Source organism: Aedes aegypti, chromosome 3 (genome assembly GCF_002204515.2).
Source record: "Aedes aegypti strain LVP_AGWG chromosome 3, AaegL5.0 Primary Assembly, whole genome shotgun sequence".
Classification (NCBI taxonomy): domain Eukaryota; kingdom Metazoa; phylum Arthropoda; class Insecta; order Diptera; family Culicidae; genus Aedes; species Aedes aegypti.
In genome coordinates this window covers 349,589,627-349,617,335 of record NC_035109.1, presented here as the reverse complement: position 1 = coordinate 349,617,335, position 27,709 = coordinate 349,589,627, and the positions used below count along the sequence as shown (strand labels likewise).

Sequence of the window (27,709 nt, the reverse complement as noted above, 5' to 3'; positions counted from 1 at the left end):
TAGGCCATTTTACTTCTTGAATAGCAGCCACGTTCACTCCAACCTTCTGCAAGTCACTAGCCAAAAGACTAACTCGTCCAGGCTCATTTAACGTCCTGACATTCCAGGTACCGAGTTTCCAATAATAGTCCTATTTTCGTTGCCAGTTGCCGTTGTCGAAAATATTGTTCGTTATTTCTTCTTTCTCCATTTTTCGTGGTAGGTAAGAAATTCGATATGCTACCTTACCAGGGTCGCGATACCTACATCACGATGGTGGAGCTGCCACCTTAGGTGTAGCTGACGTGATACAGTATTTCATACTCAGCCGCTGGATGCCAGAACAGATGCTTTTTGAGCCGCACCTCCTTGGTGGACAGACAGACCAAATGTTGGCGAAAAGGCAATGGTAGGTAGCCCTGAGTTCGACGAGTTTGCCGAACCCCCTTGTGTCGACCACTACACAGTGAGATACCACTGGTGTGCGTGTTGTGACGTTTGTTTTTATCATGATAACAAATAAATGTTTTACGCTTTGTGAATGACATAGTCGATGTTTTCTCCCGCGGTATTTTCCCGAATTTCCCGATAAATTCTTTTGTGTTTCCACGTGAATCCGCTGCGTACCTGTCCGCTTCGTCTAACAGGTAATGTGCCCAGTGAAAGTTGCGCGAAAAACGGTGTAATCGGGTCGGAAATTAGCAAAGAAAGTGATGATCGTTCGAAGAGCAGTTTTCGTTCGCGTTGCGAGTGTGCTGTTTGCTCTACCATCAGTAGCAGATCGGAAGAGCAATGGAGAGTTATGGTACTTTTATATCCTGTAAATAAAGAATAAAATAATATGTTAATCTGTCCACAGTCCGGAAAGTCTCTCTTCTGGGCCAACTGCAGCCAGTACTTATAGCTCAGAAATACCGTAGGTACGAACAGATGAAAGATACCAAGTCAAAAGGTATAATAATTAATATCACTTAAGATAGGTAGACATGACAGTCCTTTCCCCTTTAGAAACTTTCTAATAACTCTTTAAAAGCCACGTACAAGTTGCAACAACTCTTACAACGAACAATCGAAAATATATACCACGATCTTATCTTAAATACGCAAATTTTGCTAATTATATGACTACAACAAAACATTCAAATCATTGGATTTTACCGCTCAACATTACATTTGACAAATTCGTCAACACTAAAGAACAATTTCGTTCATCTCAATGCAGCATTCGCTTCACAAAAGAACAACTATGTTCACAATAAACGACAATTTCGTCAGCTCTGAAGAACAATGGTTCAACTCAAATCGGCAATTTTACCACACTTTCAAAAACAGATACAATTGGCAATTCGCCACCCCAAAGAAAATAAATTATCTTCAACACACGTTTCCATGATCCTCGTCGCCACTTTTATATCCTGTAAATAAAGAATAAAATGATATGTTAATCTGTCCACAGTCCGGAAAGTCTCTCTTCTGGGCCAACTGCAGCCAGTACTTATAGCTCAGAAATACCGTAGGTACGAACAGATGAAAGATACCAAGTCAAAAGGTATAATAATTAATATCACTTAAGATAGGTAGACATGACAGGTACGTGATCGAGACGCCAAAGCCAGAGTCGCGCCCTGGTCAATGGGAGAGGGACGACAAAAAGGTTCGTGCGACGATAGGTCTGTGTATCGACGAGAACCAGTACGGATTGATCAAAACAGCAACAAGTTCCAAGGACTTTTGGAACAACCTGAAGCAGTATCATGAGAAGGTAACTGTAACTTCCCGAGTTTCCCTGTTGAAGCGGTTGTGTAGCCTGAATCTGCTGGAAGATGGCGATGTCGAGTGTTATTTGTTCGAGGTGGAGGAACTTTTTGACCGTTCGACGCAAGCTGGGCAGGAGCTGAGTGATTCGCTGCAAGTGGCGATGATTTAGCGGAGTCTGCCAGATTCGTATACTGAACTCGTTACTGCTCTCGAGAGTTGGCCGGAAGTGGATCTAACGCTGGTGTTGGTCAAGTCGAAGCTTCTGGACGAGTTCGAACGTCGGAGAGAGCGATCTGTGAAGAGTTCCATTGAATATTCCGAAGAAGTGAGAGCGCTGACAAGTTTCAGCAATCGAAATTGCTCCAATTAAAAAGTCGCTGAAAAGTGGACTGTTGTTAGTGAAAATGCTCACTTCCAAGGGTTCCGTGGTAGTGTTCCGGAAAAATAATTGTGACATTGTGAACCCGGCCGGCTTTGTGATTGCAAAGGGTGACCGGTATGGTAGCCTGTACCAGTTGAGAACAGCCGAGCAAGCATTGAAAGCAGTTGGCAGCAAGCGTCATGTGCAGTTTGAACATCAATGGCTGTGAAAGCAAGACATCAGGATAAGATTGTTGAGGAATCAATCAGGTGTGGCTGAGTTAGCAAAATGTGTGTTGGATGATCCAGATGGCGGCAAAGAAGATCAAGGTGAGCCCGAGCAGTTCTATGATGCAAATTGCTAGTTATGTGAGGATCGAACAACGGTTGAAGACACGGTTGAGAAGAAGCAGTAAGTTTGTGCAGGTGTTCCTTGGAAGTCGTCTTCAAGCTATGTTGTTTGTGTAGCAAAGCAGGAGTCGGATTGAGCCGAGAAAGGTTTGAAGAGTACTGCAGGTGGTAGTTTGCAAAAGGCGGGTAGTATTAGAACTGGATCGTGTGGAGAACTGAGAGTAAACCCGTTTGTATGGTTTTTTGGGTTCTTCAAAGATTGAGGGCTAACCGTTGAGGAGGAGTGTTGGCGAAAATGCAATAATAGATAGCCCTGAGTTCTACCAGTTTGCCGACCCCCCTTGTGTCGACCATTGCGCCGATACCACTGGTGTGCGTGTTGTGACGTTTATTTTTATCATGACGACAGATAAACGCTTTCCCGAATTTCCCGATAAGTTCTTTCGTGTTTCCACGCAAATCCGCTGCGTACCTGTCCGTTTCGTCTAAAACTAAAAACATCCGTGCAAATCAATAAAATATTCCGATGATTTAAATGAATGTTTAAGAGACTGTTCTATATTAAAAAAAAACTATCGATAGACCATTGATCACACTATTAGATCCTAAGAATGATAGATAGATTAGATCAATGAAGTCCTTGGAGGACCTAGGACATCGCTACAAATTGTAACAGTACTCATTTTACTTGTATGAATAGATAAGGGCCTGTGTCATATTAAAAAAGCATCTATAGATAAATTGGTTACGCTCGTAGATCATATAACACGTATATGGCAACCCCAATCCCATCTAATGGATTTGACAGCAGCCAAGATCATTTGAATATCCGCATTGAAATGCATTTGAGTATCCAACGGTTGCTTAAAACATGTTGGATTCGAAAAGATGGCAGCGCCGCATACTGCTGTCCTTTGGCCTTTATTCGATAGAGATCTTGGAGGACCAAAGACATCCCCACAAATTACACCGTTTACTCACATAAATAGTTAGAAACCTTTGGAGTTCCGTAAAACGGGGTAACTTTGATTCATTATACACACCAATTCAATTTACGCACCCTCGATCTAGTTCGCAATTTAATCGTTATTTTACCTTTAGCATATAAACGCTTCTAATCTTTCGTCGCACTTAGGCGTATTTGGCTAATCTAGATGACCAAACCCCATTTTTAACTTCGCTTAAATTCTAAAATTATTCCAATATAACAAGTAAAACAGTTTGTTGGCATATCTGAAGATCCCGTAGCCTTTCCTGTGGACCATACTGCACAAGAAAAGGAAAAATTACGGTAATGCTCGATTCGCGCTTCCCCCTCATCTATTCCGTTTGCAACAACTATGCTCCGTATGGGAAGCAATACAATTCAAGATGAGCTTGATGTTTTTTTCTGTCCGCGATGCTCTCTGTTCACTTGCATGTATTGCATATGTTATGTATGTACGTATTCCGATCGTAGATATGTTGCCTCTAGCGTGGTTCCGGCGCGTTGATGATGATTCACGATAATGATGATGACTCCGAACCATAACATATCTCACTGTCTGAGCTGTAGTGAGTGACCCTAGTGTTTAGGCTTTACAGTGTGACCTATTGCGTGCTTCTGCTGCTACTCGGACCGATCCAAATCGGAACAGCAGAATCGGAAGTGCGCTTTACTGCCGGATCGTCGTCGTCGTCGTCTTCGTCGTTCGGTCGCGAGAGAGTAAAACGCGAGTAGCTGCCACCCGACAATCCATGCGAGTGAACAGCTACCAATCGTATCGAAGCAGTACTGTTTTGACCATTGTAGGACGCTGATCCACCTTGCCAAACGTGTAAACCGTGTGTGCGTGTTTGTGATTTTCACCCAGTTAAGGTACAATCGGGAAATCCTTCATACGACGCGAATTTCGTCCAACTCGGTTGGAAGTGTCTATAGGTACCTGTGTGACCGAGCCTTGGGAAGTGATTATTGTGGGAAATCATCCATTGTTAGCGCACCCGCACCGGAAGTTCCGAGACACTATCGCTCGCCAGTTGACTACCGCTGCGTGGAAATAACCTGAGGTAGTTTACACTGAAAACGCATGGTGTGGTGCACAACGAACGGAACGACGACAGTGAAAACGTCATTTTTGTTATAGATTTTAAAAATAGCTATCAGTTCAGTCGTCTTTGTCGTCCCCCGCTGCGCTGTGTGGCATACATACCTTCTCATTGGGTTTGGAAAACGCGCGCGCTCTGAACGCTCCGTAGTATGCAAGAGTCAAGCAGCTATCGTGAAAATCAGTCCCAGTGGAAATCACGACGACGACAACGAATAAGACTGGCGACGTCGACGCGCTTAGGGAGAGAGCGAAGGAAAAGCGACGCGCAAAAGACGAATAGGGGGGAAGCGAGTGCGTCTGTGTGTGTTGGTGTGTATGTTTTTTTTTTCTGATGGGGTTCCCAAGCTGTTTTGGGTTAGCGATCATTAAAAGCAATTTCGGCTAAAGCCCAATCACAAAATATGAAACATTTTTCAAATTAATGTCAATGATATTTTGTTACACAAGTTTCAAGCTACGTCCAGTAGTGTGGAATGCTTTTTCTATGTCTAGAAGAGGAAGATCAGTAGAATAGCCTTCAGATTTAATGGAACGGATCAAATTTGTTACACGTAAAAGTTGATGAGTGGTCGAATGTCCATGGCGGAATCCGAATTGTTCATTGGCAAAAATTGAATTTTCGTTTCTGTGGGCCATCATTCTGTTCAAAATAACCTTTTCAAAAAGTTTACTGATGGAGGATAGCAAACTGATTGGACGATAGCTAGAAGCTTCTGCAGGATTTTTGTCTGGTTTTAAAATTTGAACAACCTTAGCATTTTTCCATTTGTCAGGAAAATATGCTAATTGAAAACATTTGTTAAATATATCAACTAAGAATAATAAGCTACTCTCTGGAAGTTTCTTGGTGAGAATGTAGAATATTCCATCATCGTCAGGAGCTCTAATATTTTTGAATTTTTGAATAATAGTTCTCACTTCTTCCAAATCAGTTTCCCAGGCATTTTCGAAAACGTTCTCTTGATTGAGAACATTTCCGAACTCCTGGGTCACTTGATTTTCAATTGGACTAGTAATCGTCTATAATCACGGATTCAAATTTTACTTCACATTTTGGAATTGCAATGCTCCTGGCTTCAACAATGGAAATTGTTAAAGTTTCAAGAGCATTGTAAATATCAAGTTTTGTTTGTAAAAAATATGTTAATATCAAGATTAGAGTCAATATATGTTTCAAATATATTCCAGTCGGCTCGAAAATAATTGAAAGTGGAGCTAATAGAATTGAGAATCGCTTCATGGGATATTTGAAATGTAACAGGGACATGATCAGAATCAAAATCAGCATGAGTAACTTATTGGCTACAAAGATGATCAGAGTCGATTAAGACCAATTCAATCGTAGATGGATTTCTAGAAGAGGAAAAACATGTAGGGCTATCAGGGTATGGAATTGAGAAATATCCTGAAGAGCACTCATCAAATAAAATTCTGCCGTTGGAATTACTTTGAGAATTATTCCATGACCGATGTTTGGCATTAAAGTCACCAATGACAAAAAATTTTGACTTATTGCGAGTCAATTTTCGCAAGTCAGTTTGGAGCAAATTAACTTGCTGTTCAGAGCACTGAAAAGGCAAATAGGCAGCTATGAAAGTATATTTACCAAGCTGTGCTTCAACAAAAACATCCAAAGTTTCAAAAACTTAAGTTTCAAATGACGAAAACAGTTGATGTTTTATTCACCTATGAATGATGATTGCAACTCTCCCACATGCTCCATCAAGACGATCATTACGGTAAACAAAAAAGTTAGGATCTTTTTTAAGTTTGGATCCAGGTTTTAAATAAGTTTCGGTAATAATTGCTATATGCACGTTATTAGCTGTAAGAAAATCAAACAGCTCGTCCTCTTTACCATTCAGAGAATGAGCAGTCCAATGTAAAATATTTAAATTATTATTTAATTATTTATTAATTTAAAATGTTTAATTATTATTATTTAATCCAATAACAATTTGATTTGTAAATTTTACACCAACTTGGATATTATCTTTCATCTGCCTGGCACGAGCCTCGACGACTCTTCTGCGTGAAGGGCAATCCCAAAAATTGGACTTATGATTGCCCCCGCAATTCGAGCATATAAACTTGGTGGTATTTTCCTTCACTGGACAGACGTCCTTATCGTGAGAAGAACCTCGGCAAATTAAATCATGCATTTAGCATCTAGCGGCAATTTTTTTGTACCATAACCCCACTTTTGGCACCGACGGCACTGATTGGGGTTCTGGTATTTTCCTCCAGGTTTCTGGAAGTCTTCCCATGTCACACGGACATCGAACATAAGTTTTGCTTTTTCTAAAACTTTAATTTTATTCTTGAGAAAGCCCTTTCCGAACAATGCCAGATTGGGTTCTCTTTTACGTAATGATTACTTGGACTGGGGAAAATCCAAGTAAATCATTTATTCCATTTTTGATCTCTTCAGGTGACTTATAATAACTTGAGAGACCTTTCAAGACGACTTTGAACAAACGTTCAGTTTTGTCGTCATAAGTAAAAAATTTGTGCTTCTTCTCTTCAGGATGTTTGAGAAGAAGTTCGCGATCTTTAAGAGTTTTCGGCAAAACGCGACCGTCTCCTTTCTTTGCGATTTGGAAGGAAACCTTGATTCCCCTAATGGAGTTCAAGATCTCCTGCCTAAATCCCCCAAATTCGGAACAACTGACCACGATAGGCGGCACTCTTTGCTTCCTCACTTGAATCAAAGAGCCTGGGCTAGAGGCTGCTTCGATTTGGTGTTCGGAAAATTTGTCTAGAGCATCGAACTGATTGCTCATTTCGATACAATTATTCATTTCACCCTTGGAAGAAAGTTCGCATTCCGGGGAAGCGTCCTTTCTTCCATTCTTGCCACGTGTAGTGACAGTTTTAAAACTCACTTTTTTAAAAGGAAGCTGTGAATTCAGAGGTTCACCCTTTCTTTTGTTTGTAGTTGCAATCATGTTTAGTGAATAAACGAGAGAAGACGAGACCTCCTAAGAGGTTTTTCCCAAGACGGTGTCCAAGAGGGATTACCACCGCTAGCTTTCGCCAACTGGTCCAACGAAAAATCGAAGGCCGGGTCCAAACAAGGATCGTAATGGGATCAATAGTAAAAAAATAATACTGAAAAGTACTGTTTTTGTAGCACAGAAAAGTACCGTTTTCAATTTTAGCACTGAAAAGCATTGTTTTTGTAGCACTGAAAAGTACTGTTTTATTTCTCAAGGTAGATTTTAAGAAAGAGTTAAAGACCAGAGAGAATTCGTGTACGCACAGCACGAAGGTACTATGCGCACGTTATTTTGACTGCTTATTCCTCGAAATAAGGCACAACTTCGTATTTCAAGCACCAAAGCGTATCAGTATGGTGTAAACGAGGCAAACCTAATGTCACTGTAAAAAAAACAATTTATAGAACTTCAATTTTCAACGTTTAGCAATGTATTTTCTATTTTTCCATCCAATATTTCGCCTATCCATTTCCATTGATTATAAAGACTCGTGGAACATATAAATAAGGAACCGAAAGTGGCATTAACAAGCTCAACTCTAGAGCAGTCGTGTCCTCTGCCGCCATCAGCAGAACCAGGTGCTGCGGCCAAACAATTTTACCAATATTAGAAGCAGCGGTCATCAATCGATATTACTCAGTGCCTCCAATACAATTGCACCACATGTCCAACTTCGTGATGCAAATTCACACGCACAGTATAGGGAGCCGGATTGATTCACTTCGGCTGGGAGGTTTTTCGGAATCTATTAGGCTCATGTTTGGCCACAAGATGCATCGTATGGATGTACTTTCTATTGCAAAATTTCAAACAATTCGGCAAAATTTCAAATAAAGTTGCCAAGTACTTCTTTATCCAAATCGACTGCACACATGTCCTCTATTGCAACATTACATAGATCAAGAAAAAAAACTGGAATGAATTACAGGTACTGGTAAACCATCCAGCAACATTGTTTTACGAACCAAATTTGTCCACCGCATTCAGGACAATAAACTGATATAATATAATATCATACTCAGAATCGAAAACATTTTACTTCGTTTACTTCGGATTGTTTTTGGATACCAAAGATGACCATTCAATGGATATCTACAGACACTGTTAAGCCAGAAAGTTCGTATCTTTGGTATCCCAGCAGATTAAGGGCTATCTGGCAGTGACAAATGTGTTTGGGAGTTCATCCGCTAGGGAGCACTAGTAACACATTTTTTTAATTATTCTATATCTAGAGACCCTCACAAGCTAAAAGGTTGGTGTCTTGTGCAAGTTGTTCAGCAGGGAAGGTACACTGCTGTGCAAAATTTAGGGTTCATCCACTAATAAAACATGCAAAAGTGTTTTCTGTATCTATACATGTAGCAGAAGTAGCCTACGCAAACTGGTTCTCCTTGGTTTTCATAAGGTTAGGACTACAGAACGTTACGACGATTATCGATACTGCACCATTTCTGGGGAAGGTTCTAACTGTACCCACATTTGCCAGCTCTACATTTAATGCAGCTAGGGATTCCTACAATAGTTGGTCTCTTTGGTTGGTATAGCGGCTACCTCACCAAACCACACCATTGATTTTTGCTATCGCAAAACCGTCATTTGTGATTGAGACCACTTCTTGGATTGGGTATCCTCCTGTCGTTCATAAAGCTACTAGCTGTTGAGACCTATCCACCACCCAGTTCCCATTGTTAGCTGGTATGCGGTATGGGTCCGATAGTAACACCACGTCGGTCTTCTTTTCCGAGACTGACTGCCAAAGCAGCTGCTGGACTGCATCACAGTGGTTTAAATTCAACTGTGTTACTTCCGTTTTGGCTACTTTGATACTCCGCTTGTGCCAAGACATTTGGGTCCACCTGTTAAGTGTCCGTTGTCTGCTCTGTTGACACATATTAGGCATTTAGCGATTTGCTTACAATCGTTTCCCCAATGGCATTCAGTGCTGCATTTTGTGCACAGTTTACTTCTGTTGGAACCATTGCATTTCCATGACTAAGGACCCTTCCCGAAGCACTTGAATCGATCTTTAGGAGGCTGTTGTATGCTCAGCCGGCCAACCGACCAACCTACTTTGAGTATGCCTTTCCGTAGCCTAAATGCTGCCAGCTGGGTGTTCTGCGGGCCCTTTCAAAGATGGATGGCCTTTTATTAGCTAAAAGTAGATAAACAAAATGTACAATGTAAGTAGACTGGTCTTACAAAATAAAACGAATGATTGATCAAAACAGAAGTAAACAGGTAGATGATGGTGTAGGCATGACTTAGTGTCTATTTTGCCTTCTGCCTTGCCGGCTAGTGCCTTCTCAGCAAACCAGAGATTATATAAGAAAGTTAATATGAAATTGTACAAATGTGAAGTTTAAGTTGGAATTGGATATGATGCAAAATGTAATTGATTGAAATTGTTTATAGAGCCAGTAATTTGATCTGATTAGAATTTGCATCTTGTTCAATTGAAATTTCATTTGACAAAATATGTAACTTCATATTGTCATTCCCTTACGATTTCTCCTTTACTTGATTTGATTCTAACGTAATCTTTAATGTGATATTGGATATGAGTTCATCTCATGTAAATATAAAATCATACAGGGGGAGATTACACATCGTCGGATGCATCTCAAAACCAGACACAGACCGTAATTGAGACACCTGTTCATGAATAAATTGATATACTGGATGTTGAAACATGAAAATCTTACAGAAACACAATGAAATCACTTGGTATAAGCATTTCTGTTTAGCTGCTTTAATAATTACTTCACTTCGAATTGGATGTACTGGAGGAGCAACTGAAGTCACAAATCGAACTGTATTTGTTTCCCAGTCTAATACTGCTGCTGCATACTAGGTTGCCTACCTTTCTTCGTTGAATATATTAAATAACACAGAGCAAGATCCCCCAGCGTTTTAATGTCTAATAAGAACACTTTTTATATTACTTTGAAATCTGATGGACAGAAATTTGCGGCTCGACTCACGATTTTTCACTTTGCAATGTTTGTAAAAATGAAGTCATATAAACTGCAACACACAGTCATGCACGTTGGTTATTGTAAACGCTAAATCAAGTTGTTTGGAATTGTATTGACCATGATGAATTGTCTAAATTGAATGGATGCTATCATGTTTGTGCAAGTAGAGAATTTATGCATTTTCAATTTAACATTTTTTTTAAGTATTAGCGATAACTTTATTCAATAAAGTTTATTGTGTTCCAGCAGTGTTTTGCATTTAAGCTAACTAATGTATTTACAAAATGTACCAACGACAAATTATCTTGAACATGGGTGGCAATATGGATGAGGTAGGAGTACCGCGTGCAGTTGAGCTATTTTGTTGGATTTATATTTGCCAAATATCCGAGCCATTAAACAGTGACTGAACGGCACAGTGGTAGAATATATGATTAGCGATCTGAAGATTATTGCATGGGGGCTAACACCTACTCATTTTATCTTTTTAATTTTCTGTTTGTTTGTTAAAGCAAAGTCATATAAAATGCAAAACAATATTACATACGAAATCATAGAGAGCACCAAACGAATTCATCTTAAGTTGTATTTACCACATTGAATTTCTTTGATGTACGTATATGGCCTCCATATTAGTTCGAATAGAGGGATTCTATGCATTTTAAACAATCTTTTATTTCCATTTAAGCGTTCACTTTGTTAAGTTGGATTTCTGTTATGTGAACACATTTGTTGGCTGGGTTGGCTTTCCTGTCTTACTTTGCAGCTAAGACCGATTGTCGCTATTTCAACAGACTTGTTTTCAAGTTCTTGCTGATATTGCTTGTGCTCTTAAGAAACTCGATGATGACGTCGAGTTGCTCAGTAGCCAACTCCCTATTGTGATGACGATTGGAGTGATGATCTAGTTGAAGTTGAAGACACGAATAAGTAGTCGAGAGATTTGCTTAAGAAATATGAAAAAAGTCTATGTGGGTAGTTGCTATGAACGACAATCGTAAATGTCAGAAATTCACACAACTTGTCGAGTTATTTATTCACAATTAAATTTATTTAAATATGTAGAAAACTACATTTCACTTCATGCGAAATGGCTTATTTTGCAAAACAAATCCCTTGCTGTTAAGTTTGTTATTGCATGGTTAGTGTTTTCCAATTATTTGAAAAAAAAAAATCATTTTCATTTCATTTAAAAGCTTCTGTCGATTGAGACCAAATTCCTAAGTGTGAAAGCCTTATGTACGGTGCTTTTCGCCTCACTGCAAAAAACAGTAAAGATAATTTGAAAGTTTAAGAATTTATCCACCGAAACATTTCCCATTGCTTCCTATTTTCCTCAGAAAAAACTGAATTGCAACCCAATAATGTTTGGGAACCTCAGTGTCTGTATTTCGTAGCAAATTGTTCGGCCCGACGAAAGTGTGTTGCTGATGAACGCATAAGTTTTTTTTTTCGATCGACTAACAAACAAGCAGCCACGGAAAAACAGCCAGTAGCGCAATAATTGTGGAGCAGAAAAAGGTCCGAGTCGCAAAGAAGCGAAAGAAAACAAACATATAGGGAAAGTGTACCAGTTATGGCCATAGTGGTTCCCTATTTGGCCATATGTGACATTTTGATAACTTTCACATTTTAAGTCTTTTTTTATGCTTTAACATCAAGATATATCTTAAATCTAACTACTACAATACACAAAAATTTTCAAAATTTGAAGACATTAAAGTAATCACGTATGGCCAAATAGGGAACCACTATGGCCATAACTGGTACACTTACCCTACACAGTGTAATAGCGTATATGTGCAAAAGAAGCGAAGAAGAAGAAGAAACGAGCGTGAAAAGCACGGAAGAAACAGCGGTCCGAACCTCGAAGTGGTGAAATATAGGAAAGTAATAAAGCAATGAATGATAAATGATAAAAAGCTGCAAATTAAAACAGAAGAAGCAATCGGTGATTAGAGAGTGAGAAGAAGCCAGCAATTTTCGGGCTTTGCTGGTAGAGCGGAAGACACACGGCAAGTGATACATATTTATGTGATTTTTATTGCGTTACCATCGTGGAAAGTGTATTCCATTCGGAAATTTCGGTGCCCATATCGTCCATACGTGGTGTGAGCAGCAAACGTCAGGTCGAAAGCCTCTTTGCGCGCGATTGGAGTGGAGATCCGGAGAGTATCCGTTAATTGAAGCATTATACCAACAACACACACGTAGACTGAGCACAGTGGCAAGAATCTGGAAATAGACGGTCAGAACGTTTTGAAGTCAGTTAAGTCCTTAACCTACTCCTGGTACAGGATAGAAGATAGAAGATAGAAGATAGAAGATAGAAGATAGAAGATAGAAGATAGAAGATAGAAGATAGAAGATAGAAGATAGAAGATAGAAGATAGAAGATAGAAGATAGAAGATAGAAGATAGAAGATAGAAGATAGAAGATAGAAGATAGAAGATAGAAGATAGAAGATAGAAGATAGAAGATAGAAGATAGAAGATAGAAGATAGAAGATAGAAGATAGAAGATAGAAGATAGAAGATAGAAGATAGAAGATAGAAGATAGAAGATAGAAGATAGAAGATAGAAGATAGAAGATAGAAGATAGAAGATAGAAGATAGAAGATAGAAGATAGAAGATAGAAGATAGAAGATAGAAGATAGAAGATAGAAGATAGAAGATAGAAGATAGAAGATAGAAGATAGAAGATAGAAGATAGAAGATAGAAGATAGAAGATAGAAGATAGAAGATAGAAGATAGAAGATAGAAGATAGAAGATAGAAGATAGAAGATAGAAGATAGAAGATAGAAGATAGAAGATAGAAGATAGAAGATAGAAGATAGAAGATAGAAGATAGAAGATAGAAGATAGAAGATAGAAGATAGAAGATAGAAGATAGAAGATAGAAGATAGAAGATAGAAGATAGAAGATAGAAGATAGAAGATAGAAGATAGAAGATAGAAGATAGAAGATAGAATATAGAAGATAGAAGATAGAAGATAGAATATAGAAGATAGAAGATAGAAGACTTACGCCGCTAACCGCACGCTCACGAAGCCCAATTTGTTCAACTATTCGGGATACAATTTTAAACAAATTTCCCAAAGACACTTGTAAACCACAATGTCTCTAAGAGGTTTTGACCGTTTATTACTAGTTTCGTCCCACTGTGCGCCTCGCTGAGTAAAGGAAGTTTTTCTCGAAGCGGCGAAACACCGTACAGAAGTGAGGCAAAGAAGTCGAAAGAAGTCGGATGCAATATTCAACGCTTTAATTAGCCCATCCTTCCCTCGCGTTTACCCCCTGTCTTGAAGTGCCCCAAGACCCCGAGATCAAATCTCTGATCGTGGTTCAAAAAACTTGAGCTCGACCGGTGGCTCCCAAGGAGTCGGGTTTTACTTCTTCCGAGGATAATTACATTCAAATTTTTGGATTTTTTTTTCGGATCAACATTAGATAGTGCTAGGAGCAGAGGAGAGAAGAAGCTTTCAACTGGTGTGAAGAAGGTGGCGAAATATTTGGAAGCAGTGGTTTTGAAAAACTTACTTCATCAAGTGAAGAGAGGATCTGCATAGATCTGTGATTGGTGAGCAGCTGGAGATTCGGAGGCAGCAGTGTTGGCGCAAAAGAAGATTCCGGAGAGTGCTTTGATGTCCGTTGGATTAAAGGTAATGATTTGGGAGTAATTGCGTGGAATTATGGGCTTTGATTGGGGTCTGTACCGAGCATGTATGGGAAGTGGTGTGATGGTGGGTCGGAGCATTTTGTAGGTGGGGAGTATTTGCGTCAGCGGATCAATAGATTTGCGTGGAACAAGTGGCCAGGGGAGAGTTTGATGAGTAGCTTTTACCGAGCTGGCCTGGTGCATTCACTGTTGATTATATTCTGTAAAATTAGGCTTCCCTAATTTTGATGAAACTTGAGTTAAAGTACGTTTTATGATTATAAAAAAAAAGCATGAGCATGACCATGATATCACGTTCACAGTGGTTACACCGATATGGCAAGAAAAATGTATTTGCACAATGCTTTAAAATATGCTTCTTGAGATTTGTTACATCATGAATATGCTACTATTTTTCATAGTATGGAATACTGATGCTTAGGTACAGGTTAAAGTGGATGGTCGTATCCAAAACAATAAGTTTTGGCCTAATGAAAAGATCTTCAACTGACTTTGCAGAATTTCACAAACAAAATCTGTTTTCTGGATAAACTTGTGACGAATTCGTTGCAAGGTTTAGACCATATCTTCGAAAAGTTTTTAAGATGATTACACTGCGGAACACGGTTTTGTCTCAAGAACCAAAATACCGCTATATACTAAATTAAGGGTTGCTGAGTCCATTGCCGTTTTCAGAAATATCATGGCACGTCTAGTTTTTGAGATATTGACGGTTGAAAATGCTAAATTTGACTGTTTCAGCCAACTTGCGTGCAAGTTTTCCAACTTGTACGGCAATTCGTTTGCTCAATTTGTCACAGAATTCAAACTTTATGCATGGAACAATAATTATCAACGAAGTTCATAATATTTTCGATGGTAAAATGTTATTTTTTGGTGGTTCAGAAAAGTATTGTATTATGCCATATAAGAGAAACGAAGAATTTTTTATGAAGACTGCAAACATGTTGAAAAAAATCGATTTAATCTAAATTTTATCGTAAAATTTCAGCTGATTTGTATCTAAATTGAAAGTTCAAGTCCTATTTAGCATGTTTGGTAGATTATATCACAAAAAAGTTTGATAAATCATACTTTAAATTTCATGTAAACATCAATAAAATCAGTGTTTTATACAACTTTGGCGACCTGTTGCTAAAATTTGTGACGTGCTGGAACATTTCTGAGAACGGCATCAGATTCAGCGATCCAAAATCTACTAGAGACACATAATTTAATTCTTGAGACACGCGAAAGTGTCATTTTTGTTACGCTGTGTTACTTGTAAGATTGTTGGTAATTTACAGCACATCAGCAAGAACTGACATAAAAATTGTTAAATTGCTAGATCTTTAACAAATTTCTTAAAGGATCTTAGTAAGATTCAACAATAACGGCGCCGGCCAAATCCTCATAGTCAGTTGTGAGGGGGGAGGAATGTTAGTGTGTGATTGTTGCTTCAAAAGAAAAAAAGAACACCTCTGCATTTCCACAATCACCACGGGAAAGGCGTTGATTATTGAGGAAGCAGAAAGATCTGGGAGTCACCGTTGGTCAGTGATAGATCCATAGATAAGGAAGGAAAATACGATGCTTTTGAATTTTTATCTCGCGGTGAAAATATAAAGCAAGTCTGGTAGAAAATTAAAAAAAAAACTACGCCGACATTTATAATGTAAAAGTATTCAAAGGTTATTTTTATAAATGACTGAAAAAGGAAAGTATGTGTATACTAAAATTATATAAAACAGAAATAAGGGTTTATGTTGACACTTGCAGTGACGAACCCTCCATAGTTTGTTTGAAAATTACATTAACGTAACGTTGCCAGGATTAAAATGTGTTATCATGAGCATGAAACGAGCTTACCAGTTGGCATTCCATCCTCGACTGATTATGAATATCTTTTCGCACTCGCACCACGCGAACCGGACACGATTGATCTTGATTTTGTCGCTCACCCCACAAAATCATACAACGGAATCGAAAGAACACACACTACTCTCTTTGTAGACGGAACTTCATATTTACAATACTCTCGAAACTTTAACAAACTCCATGGTTGAAGCCAAGGGCATTGCAATACTAGAATGTACGGTAAAATTTGAAGACGATGATTTTAAACTATTGATCCGTCTTAAAAACTTGAAGAGAAGACATTTTCAACTCACTTACGATCCTGATATGAAAATTAAATGGCAGGATCTGCAGAAAGAAATAAAAAAAAAAAACGTTTTGAAAAAAAAAGTTCTCAATTAAACCCTGTTTCCCTGTCTAGTTTTCAAAAGGACAAACTATCTATAATTAAAAAAACAACCTCAGATGTCAATTCCGGTATTTAAGTAGGATAACAATAATTAGTTAGGGCAGTAATACATATTAAATTATAACTAACAATAGTTAGTAATAATTAACTAATTGCAAAAAAAACTCAAAAACTTGCCTTGCAGTTTTAAACGGCGCACAATTTTAATTCAGGACTCATTTCATCTTAAAATCATACTACTCAGGATTTCGAAAGTATTCTAAATCAATAGAACGTTTACGAAAACTAAAAACCTGACTGTAGAACGATAGTATTTCCTGATATCTAGATATAGAACATGAAAATAATGTATGAAATTAAACTAATAAAGGAAATAAAAGTATGTGTGGAACATTGCGGCTATATTAACATGATTTCGCGATATGGAATTTTGCTGTTTGTTATATAACATGAAAACACATTTAAAGCATGATATAATGAATCATTTTCGTAGTTTTGTGATTCTGATTGCTACTTGATTGCTACTTAAATGGTTGTGAAATTAAAATCAATACTTTTACTTTATTTGGCGGTAAACTAAAAGGCGATTTCTATCAACTGTTTTCTTGTTGAACACGATTTTTCAACCATGTTACAAAAGGTTGTCTCCTCTAAAACTACATTATTTCTAAGAACTCATGAGGCATTCAACAGTTGCTCATACAGTCCTTCCCCTGCGACCTTTTTACAGCAACTAGTTAAACGGCAAAGATTGGTGAGCCACGCATATAGCATAATTTACAAAAACCACTTGAGCTAGGTAACGTCGAAACCCATTCTAAGCTTGAGCATAGGAACACTTGCTACGGTTCAACAACTTTGCCTCATTTTATCTACTCATTCAAGAACCACCTATGGGGGCACGTGCGCCTAGAACGGGTCTAGCCTGCCCCAACTGTAGCTACTCATCCTTCACGAGATCCCCTTCTCTGCCATCATCGCGGCCGCTTAGCAGCAAATGGTGATTAGGGTGGCTCATTTTTATATGGAATAAATCAACTAGTTAAAATTTTAAGTTATACCCCCAAATTTGTTAGTTTGGATCATAGAAACTTGAAATTTGTCGATGTTTTTTCAGTAGGTCTCTATTGATTTGAAGATTCTCCAATCAAAACAGGAAAGCCTGCAACAATCCGAAAGTCATTTCGTATAGAAATAAAATATTTCACCTAGGTGAACCGTTATTCACCACATTGAATTGACAGATTCTGCTCAAGTTTTCACAGTAGCTATTTAGGGACCAAATTAACAAATTTGGAGGGTGTAGCTTAAGAATTGTGTAGTTTATGGGCCAACCTAATGATGGTTACGATTCACGGCCAAAAAGACCCTTGAGAAGCGAAGACTTGCGTGCGTCCGGCCGTTATAGTTAGCGCCGCGAGGGTGCCAAAGATACGGACCCACATGTAAGTACCTACGAACAGAAGACGGCAGCAGACTAACTAATAATCGTAATTAAGAAAGTTAGCGGCTCTCGCGTCTTATTGCCGCTGCTTGCTTTCGGCGAAGAAGCTTGTTTCAATCCGACTTGGTAATTCTTGTCCGAGGATGGGTCAGCCGACACTTGTTGTGATGAGCTTTAATTAGTTCACCTGGGGTTTTCGCCTTTTGCACGGTTGGGACGCGTGTCGATGTTGTCTGTTGTGACACAAAAATTGCCGATTAGATGGGTGGCGGTTCCGGAAGGATGGCTTACAGCACGAGTGAGCCATTCCCGCCCGAAATTGGATTGGTAACGATGACGTTGCAGTTTTCAGCATGCGGATGGTCAATGAAACTCTTGTGTCGATACCACTGTATCGGTCAGTAAGTATTGCCACAGATCTTTGGTTTGGATTTTAATTTCGCTCACTATCGCTTTCTCGTGAGAGCAATGGGTCAGAAATATCTATTTGAAATTCGAGGCACTTTGATAAAAATCAACTTTGAATTAATGTAAACTAAAATATTCATAAAAGGTCGCGTTTGGATTTAAGCACCACAAACGCGACTTTTTATGTATATTTTGTATGCAATGCGTCGAAATTCAGTTATATTTCATGTTAAAAAACAATATTCATTTTTGTTAAATATTTTTTAAAGATGAAGCAGGAAGTATCTAAAAAAAAAACTAGAAAATATATGAAAGATGTTATCAAAAAGTGGTGATAATTGATTGGATTGTATACAGCATCATTTATTATGCATATGTATCGATATTTCACAGTATATTTGCATTTAATTCATTAGAGACACTATAAAAACTATACAACGCATTGTGTTTGCTCTACATAATCTATGTACCAGCCATAGAATCATTAACAAAAAAAAAATATATATATATTATAAGTGCGTAATCTTAGTAGTTCTGATGCGTTTTACTAGTCAACAGTTTCAACTGCAAAAAGACATGGCCGGAAGTATATTATAGAAGGCCCTACTTCATGTGATTGAATATCAGAGCCATCAACAACTTTTTGACTTCATTATACAGTTATGTTCCGTTTTTGTCACGTTCCGATTTCGTCAACAAATTATTCCGTTTTTATCAACACAAAAAAAAAATGGATATTATTTTATTTTTTCAAAAGCTTAGAACACCATAAAGACTTAAATTGAAGCAATTCAAATGTTTACCAAAAATCTCAGGGTTGATTATCGACATTATGTTAGGCAGCGTCCATTTATTACGTAATGCTAAATTTGAAATTTTTGACCCCCCCCCTCCCTCCGTAACGCTTTTTGTATGAAAAAATTCAAACTTTTGTATGAGCCGTAACGCTAGAGCCTACTCCCCCCTCCCCCTAGAGCGTTACGTAATTTGTGGATGCCGCCTTAGTGTTGAGCACCTACGGTACATGGTAGGTGTCAAGTCCTATTCTATTCAATGAGGTTTAACTCCTCCTTGCTCGCTAATCAAATAGAGATTTCAAACTTAGAATGAGTTGTTGAACAGCATTGACGCATTTTTCAAAAGTTGAGAGTTGCTCTGGCCACGTCCTAGCGACAACTGCAATTGTGATTATTTGTATACGTTCTTAAGAGAGTTGCACAGACCTCTGCTTTTCCTTTATAATATGGCATCATAAAATGTTCGATAGAAATACACGTTCAGAATGAACTAAAGATTATCTGTCAAGTAAGTAGGGTAATTTACGGCACCAGCATAGATTGCCGAGAATACGTAAATTATTCTAGAAACGGTAACCTTTAGACCAAACAGGAAAACAGACGTTGGATTTTGCTCAAGTACCTTACGTACCATAAATGTTTGGGTTACAGCAAATAAAATGGTAGAGTTAATTTTAATTTAAATTAGACAATGGACCCCATCATATTTAGGATATTATCTTTTATTCCTCAAACTTGACAACCTATAGCAAACCAGTAATTAGGTCTGCTGTAGGGGTATGTGAAGAGGACTAGCAAAACTTATCAATCTATTGAAAATTTTGGAATCTCCATATAATATATTAGTTTAGAAAAAGATTTAAAAAAAGCTGAAAAGGCTGTTCATTTGAGAATAAAAACACACTAGAACGCAATGCTAAAATGTGAAAGTGACGTGGTTCAAGAATGGCGATTAGCGCATCCCAGTAGTAGTAAGAACTTCGGATGAAAAATCACCGCAATCATTTTACTGCTAAGATTTTGGCAACGAATCTATAAATATTCTTTTGAGCCGGCAAAACTTTCGCAATCTTATCTAACATTTAACCGCCAATCGGGTGTAACCACAAATGCAAACAAAAAATGTGAAAAAAGCTCTCAGTTGATATCTGCGGAAGTGTTTATAAGAACACTAAGCTGAGAAAAAGATTCTTTCTCTGTTCAGATATAATACCATAAAGAAGAAGAAAAATAGATGGAAACAAGAAACAAAATATTGTTGAAAAAAAAAAAACAAGATCGACTTGACCCACTTCCTCGTTTGCCATTTTAACAATTATGACCAATCTCATTATGCATAGTACATTTATGTGATTATCGTTTTATTATTCCATATTAAATTTACTGAAATCCTGAACTAAGCAACGAAAATTATTAATGATTAATCATAGAATCATATCGATTGATTGGAGTCTGCAATCAACTTCCATCGCGTACCTAAACGAATGAACAATATAGATGCTCCTCACATTCTCCCATCCGCAAAACTGTGCATTCACATGGTAAAAATGTGAAAACTGAAATATTCTGTTCAGATTTGTAAAATATTTTGACTAAGAAAATTATTCCGTTTTTAACAACTGAAAATTGCCGATCGTGTTGATAAAAACGGAACATACCTGTATTACAATATGCTGGAAATTTTCATACTAGTATTCTGATTTTGTTTTATCTAGTTCTCTTATATGATTGCTTTTTAATCAACAAATCAAGCAAAAGTGCTATTGCTTTATTTGCAGTCAACGAAATTCGATGTTAAGTTAGTTAATACTTATCTAATAGTTCTTAGATGTATATTGCCGATATTTTTGGCAATGTTTGACACGATCCAACTTATCTAATAGTTCATACACGTATATTGCCGATATTTCTGGTTCCGATATATTTTTTTATATTCTCTCTATTGATAACACAGCGTAACAAAAATGACATTTTTGCGTGTCTCAAGAATCAAATTATGTATCTCTTGTAGATTTGGGATTGCAGTATCTGATGCCGTTCTCAGAAATGTTCCAGCACGTCACAATTTTTAGCTACAGGTCGTCAAAGTTGTATAAAACACTGTTTTTATTGATGTTTACATGACATTTAAAGTATGATTTACCAAACTTTTTTGTGATCTAATCCATAAAGCATGTACAATATGGCTTGAACTTCCATCCCAGACATAATTTGGTTGAAATTGCATGATTCAATTTATATTAAATCGATTTTTCCAAAATGCTTGCAGTCTACATACAAAATACTTCGTTTCTCTTATATGGCAAAATACAATACTTTTCGAAACCATCCAAAAACAATGATTGAGCATCGGAAGTATTACAAACTTTGTTGATCATAATTGTCATACACATGAAGTTTGAATTCGTCGGCAAATTAAGTGAATAAATTGCCATACTAGCTGGTTAACTTGCATGCAAGTTGGCTAAAATTGTCTAATTTCGCATTTTCAACAGTCAATATCTAAAAAACTGGACGTGCTATGATATTTTTGAGAACGGCAATGGATTTAGCAACCCTTAAATTAGTCAATAGCGGTATTTTAATATTTGAGACAAAAACGTGTTCCGCAGTGTAATCTTTGGCTTAGTCATCAGTTACTGCCTATTTTTTCAATTCTTTTAACCTGTGTTTTGTTAATATTTCAACGTTAGAAAATTTGGAAGGTATAGTATTTTATTCATCAATTCATCTATATAAATAAAAAATGGAATGGTGGTTGTATGTCACGAAATGGTTTGAGAACGGATTGACGTAAGTTTTTACAGTTGCACTCGACAAGGGATGCGACGTGATATTGCGAGGAAAAAGTTGGGGGAAAATCTTCAGAATAATCTGGAAAACGGGAGAAGACTAATGTGTCATTTTGTATGGGGAATTGATATGACGTTTAACAACAGCCTACTTGATGGCAAATTGAAGTTTGCCAGGACCACTAGTTTATAATAAATTATGAAATATCAATTATCTCAGTTGATAATTAATAGATGTTTTCGAATTTATTAATTTATATACTGTACTATCAACACTTTCTTATTTAAAGTAATCACAAAATACAGGATAAATTATCAATTTGGAAAATGGGCAGGTTTTGTATTCAATAATGAACTTGACGCTTAAATGGTTAAGACTTTTCATTTGATTTTTCAAACATTTGTAATATATTTGAATAAATCAATCCTCAATAAACAAGCAGCAAAGGCGCCAACTTCATGAACATTTTAAAGGAGTAAAGTTTTTCCATTTACATCGGAAATAAATGTGTTTGAGTCTATATCTAATACCAAAATCAACACAGCGTAGCAAAAATGTAATTTTTGCGTGTCTCAAGGATCAAATTACGTGTCTCTTATAGATTTAGGGTTGCTGAATCTGATGCAAGCCATAATTTTTAGCTGCAGGACGCCAAAGTTGTATAAATCATTGGTTTCATTGACGTTAACATAACTTTTGATGCACGATTTATCGAACTTTTTTGTTACCTAATTAACCAAGCATATAAATAAGACTTAAACTTTCATTTCAGATATAAATTGGTTGAAATTGCACTGTTGAATTTAGAATTAATCGCTTATTTCAACATGTTTTCAGTCTCCATACAAAATTCTACGTTTTTTTTATAGGGGGAGACCCCCAGTACCGGACAGCACCCAATACCGGACAAAGTCGAAAAAATGAGAAATCATGGTCCAATCAAGATAGTTTATTAGAAGAAAAGAAACCCATTTTGGAGACTAATGTTGGCGTAGAATAACACATCCTTGAAATATGCATGCCTTTTTAAAAAAGTAGAAATGTTTGAAAATCGTCAAAAATTTGACGTATCGCCTTAAATTTTAACCTATTTAGTAATTATTTGTAATATGACAAAATACTTTGTATCACGCAAGCATGATTCAACATAATCATAATTTGATAGTATGAATGTATTTTGTACCATAATTAAACTAAATGTGAACAAATTCTGTCCCCCAGTTTGGACAGATTGATTTGTTATATGATATATTTGTAATTTTTGCACGAGTGTCTCAAAATACATTCATTTTTCATCGATTCCGTCGATCATGGTATCAAACATGCAATAAAATTAAGAATAGCGAACATTCTGAACAACATCATAAAATGTGCTATTTTTCATCATAATGCGATACAGGTTTTTGATGAACATTTTGCAAAATACTACAGTCGAAGCTTGTTATAACGACATCGCAAGGGACCGTCGTAATAGAGAAAAGTCGCTATAGAGAACAGTTATAACATCAAACCATTTTTCAAGGGACCGAAAAATGTCGCTATGAAGAGCTTTTGTCACTATAAAAGTTGTCGTTATAACGAGCTTCGACTGTATTCATATAATAAAAACCTAAAATGATGATCAAATTAACAGAATTCGAGGCATTTTCAGATCGTATCTGGTATTGAGTGCCATGTTTTAAGGTCGATAAATTTGGTACTAAAATACATCGTCAAGATGCAATGTCAAAATTTATATTAATGTTCCAAATTTATTATTGTACACTATACAAATGATAAAATTTATCATAAACACCATTTCTTTTGTTAAATAACTATGTCAAAACATTTTTTTAACCTGTTATGTAAACAGTTTGAAAACAACTATTTTTTTTCAAAAGCATTTAAAAAGATCCGAAATCGGATGATTTTTCATAAAGTTATGGTCAAATGAAGATGATTTTTGTAATAATGGGAGGAGAACATTAGATAAAACTAACTTTAACTAAGACTAGTTTTGTTTTTAGACAAATTTAAGGTTCTGCAAACATTTCATAAATTTAATTGAGAAGAGAATGATGCTAAGAGCTTCAAATTTAGTATGAAAATAACAAAGTTATGCGCCACCTCTAAATTTTAACATTTTTGGCTCAAAGTTTGAGGTTTCTCATTTTTATGTGATTTGAATTCATGAGAGCACACAAATTTCCAGTTTTGAGATCTTTCGTTAATAAAATAAATAACCCGCACCCTAATGCATACCAAACAGAACAAAACTTTCTCAAAATTGTGCAAGCTCTTGCACCATTTTTATAAAAAATAACTTTAATCGAAGCAAGATACATTTGAATAAATAATTTTTGACCACCATACATCTGGTTTTGGAAAATTAATGCGGCACGCAGAAACAGTTGTTTTGGGAAAATCCTGCCTTGAGATTGAAGTAATGTTTTTTGCGAGAAATATTGTTATAATTATGTGAAAATTATTGTTAGAATCGTAGGTTGGGACCAAACCTCTCACAAGGCTCATTTTAAAATCCTGTTGTAGTTTTTGGAGAAACCTGTTCTGTAAATATGCTGTTGTTGATAAAATTCGTGGCTAGGATTCGAAGACAATCTTGCTAAATATATTATGAGAATCTTGACCAAGTTTTCCATGAAATTAACGTGAGTTTCTGTACAGATACAGAATTGATAATCTGCTCAAAATCTGCCACATAGTTGATATAATATTTCTAATGTACAAAGTTGATGAGGGTAGGATCAAACATGTCGCGCATTGGTCGAGTAAAGTGAAAAAGTGCCGCGTTCGATTAGTTCTTTTTGATCTTTCGACGTTGACGCTTGCCTTTGGGCAGTGAGGCTTAAAATGGATTGTTGCTGCTCAAGGATGACGGATCAATTGGTGAGCTCGTTTCATGCTACTATTTCTAATCTATAAAATATGTATGACTGCACATTTAATCGTTACAACGGTGCGACGTAAATATGATTTTTCGTTGTTGATGTAGGAATCTGCCGTCATTATTCCGTCGATTTTCACGAGGCTTCCTACTCCACTCCATGAAAAACACCCCCAGACCATCACATTTCCTCCTCCATGCTTCACCGTTCCTTGGATGTGGAGCTCTGCACCACACACGAGCCCGCCGCTTTCGGTTAAACAGCTCGAGCTTCAGGAGCACTACATCCAAGGAACGGTGACGCATGGAGGTGTGATGTGATGAAATGTGATGGTCTGGGGGTGTTTTTCATGGAGTGGAGTAGGAAGCCTCGTGAAAACTGACGGAATAATGACGGCAGATTCCTACATCAACATCTTGCGGGAAAATCTGGAGGTTTCGCTGATCCAGACGGGCCTTGAAGAGAAATTCATATTTCTCTAGAACAATGACCCGAAGCATACTGCCAAGAAGACCGAGTCTTTCTTCCGGTCTTGTCGGATTAAACCGCTGGAATGGCCTCCACAAAGCCCAGACCTCAACCCCATCGAGAATTTGTGGGCGATTCTCGATGCCAGGGTTGACAAAACTGGTGTTACCAACAAAAATAATTATTTTGAAGCCTTGGAGCGCGCCTGGGAAGAACTAGAACCACAACACCTACAAAACCTGGTGAAAAGCATGCCGAAGCGCCTCCAGCAAGTCCTTAAGGCCAAAGGAGGACACATTAACTATTAAATTGCTTTTTATTTTTCTTAAATCATCTTTTCTGGGGCCAAGAAGGAAGTGGGCACTTTATTTTGTCACTATTTTTTTTTCAATACAAATTGATTTTCTTTTTATTCAAGTAAAATTATTTTTTTATCAAAATTTCGTAACTGCAACTTTGAAAGAATATCAAAAATAAAATATCAAAAAAGATTTAAGTGTGTTAACTTTAATTTGAACCAAATCAATGAGAGAAATTCGAAAACTGGTGAGGTGGGCACTTTATTTTGCCTATCAGTGTATGGTAATAAGCACTTGATCCGTTCTGATTGCACAATTTTATCGATTTTTATTGATAATCCAAAGTAAATTTGTTACACATCTCTCGCAGTTTACATCATTCATCAAATCTGATCAAAATATAATGGAGGTAAGGTAATTTCGCATCTTATGAGAGAATAATCCAAGCTTTGTGCTTGGTCCCCTCTGACTTAACGTCGACCATTTCTCCTATCAAATAGGTGAAAAATGATTTTAAAATATCTGGAATATTGTTGCTCCAAAATTAACTTGATATTTTTAAGCAAGCTTCTGATTGATAATGCTTTTGAAGAACAAGCCGTTTTTAAAAAAATAAAAAATATAGATTGTCGAAATTTCCAGCCAATTTCTAACAATTATTAGCTTTCATAGCCTCCAAAAATCGACCGTTCTAAATTGTGTTACTTATTCGAATAAGTTTGATTATTCTTGTGGCCTTTTATTATCACAACATTGTACAATATTAGTCAAACAATGTAGAGAAAACCGATTGCGATTTCATTGATTAATTTAAATACATGGTTTGCACAAGCTGTGCACTTTATAAAATGAACAGTTCTTAGATGTTAAGCATCTATGTATCCCGTGAGAATTTGAGAAAATGCAGCACGAATTTTTTGGGTGTATTCAAATTATACATGGTGTATTGGTCCAGAAGAGCTCGATTTTGTGTGACTTTGTTTTAAAAAGTACACTTTGAAATTCTGTAAACAATACCAACTATCGGAATACCATTTTTTCAACAATGAGGAATTAATTTCAAATAATTCAATTATTAAGGTTTTGTGGACTTTTTTGTGCGAAATTTTGATTTCTGCCCCATAGCGGTGGCGAACGGTGCGGCTAAGAAACGAGGGGAATTTATTTGATCAGAAACTGTTACTTTGGTCCACATACCGAAGTTCGGCAATTACCTATGTGTCTTGTTGGCTAGGCTGGTTGGCGTTTTACAGACGTGGTGAAGGGGGGCTCGAATGGGTCAGTGGGAGCGGACTGAGAAAGAGAGGGCAACACGCGCTGCTGCGGAACTAATCGTCGAGACGTACTCCCAGACGGGGTCCGTTCGAACTTCGTAGTAGGGTAGAAGCACCGGTTTTGGCCATAGCGTTATGACAACAAATGGTGGACTATACATCGATGCAAATCAGCGTGAATCATTTTGAGTTTGCTAAACCATATTCACATATTAGACCTACATCAGGCCAAAACTGATTCATAAGCTGATGCAAACAATTCATTTTCCTTAAAATTGTAATAGGTTTGATTAGGGTATTCCTAATTTGACCACTCTCATAACAAATCAATGAGGATTGGCCAACTTAGGAACCGAAGTTATAGTTGTGATCGAAACAGGTTATGGTTTCCCATATTGACCATTACGGATTTCAATGTGAAATAATGGTTCCTGCTTAGATTTCATGTTTTTCATACATAATAGGGAGGGATTGAAAACAATCAGTACACATATTTGTGGTACATACATGTCTAGCTTCCCATATATGTTTCAAGCATATTTTCTCTTGGGCAGACCAAAACCGGTGCTTCTACCCTATTGCTGCGGGATATAAGATGCGACTTCACAGCAAAACCACTGCCGGTGAAGTTTAAACTTGCGCTGCCTTCGGTGGCTGTATGTATGACTAGTAAAGCCAGCAGGTTTAGCCAAGTAGGTATCTATATGCTCGAAGTTTGTACACATGCAGATTAATTGGAAGATTGTATATTCTCGAGATTCAAGCTCGAATGAAGATGTTGTGGCTCAGCTGGATTGCTGTTTGCAGGCTGATTTGCCAAATATGATACCAGACGCTGAGGTCTCTTCAATTTTGCTTCGGGCATCGCAACGGAACTGGCAGAACGAGTGAAATGAGGTT

The 27,709-nt window shown here is 37.3% G+C and overlaps 1 protein-coding gene across 3 annotated transcripts in view; it reads left to right on the top strand.

The window, feature by feature from the left end:
• The first annotated feature begins 4,212 nt into the window (after nucleotides 1-4,212).
• LOC5578107 (RNA-binding protein 24-A) overlaps nucleotides 4,213-27,709 on the top strand; it is a 266,309-nt gene continuing 242,812 nt past the window's right edge. The window contains exons 1-2 of one of the 3 annotated variants that reach the window (XM_021854638.1): nucleotides 4,213-4,306; nucleotides 13,968-14,179. The gene's annotated coding sequence lies outside the window, so the exon portion shown is untranslated. Of the gene's footprint in view, nucleotides 4,498-13,967; nucleotides 14,180-27,709 lie in introns of all 3 variants that reach the window. The other 2 variants (XM_021854639.1, XM_021854640.1) reach the window with 2 other exon arrangements.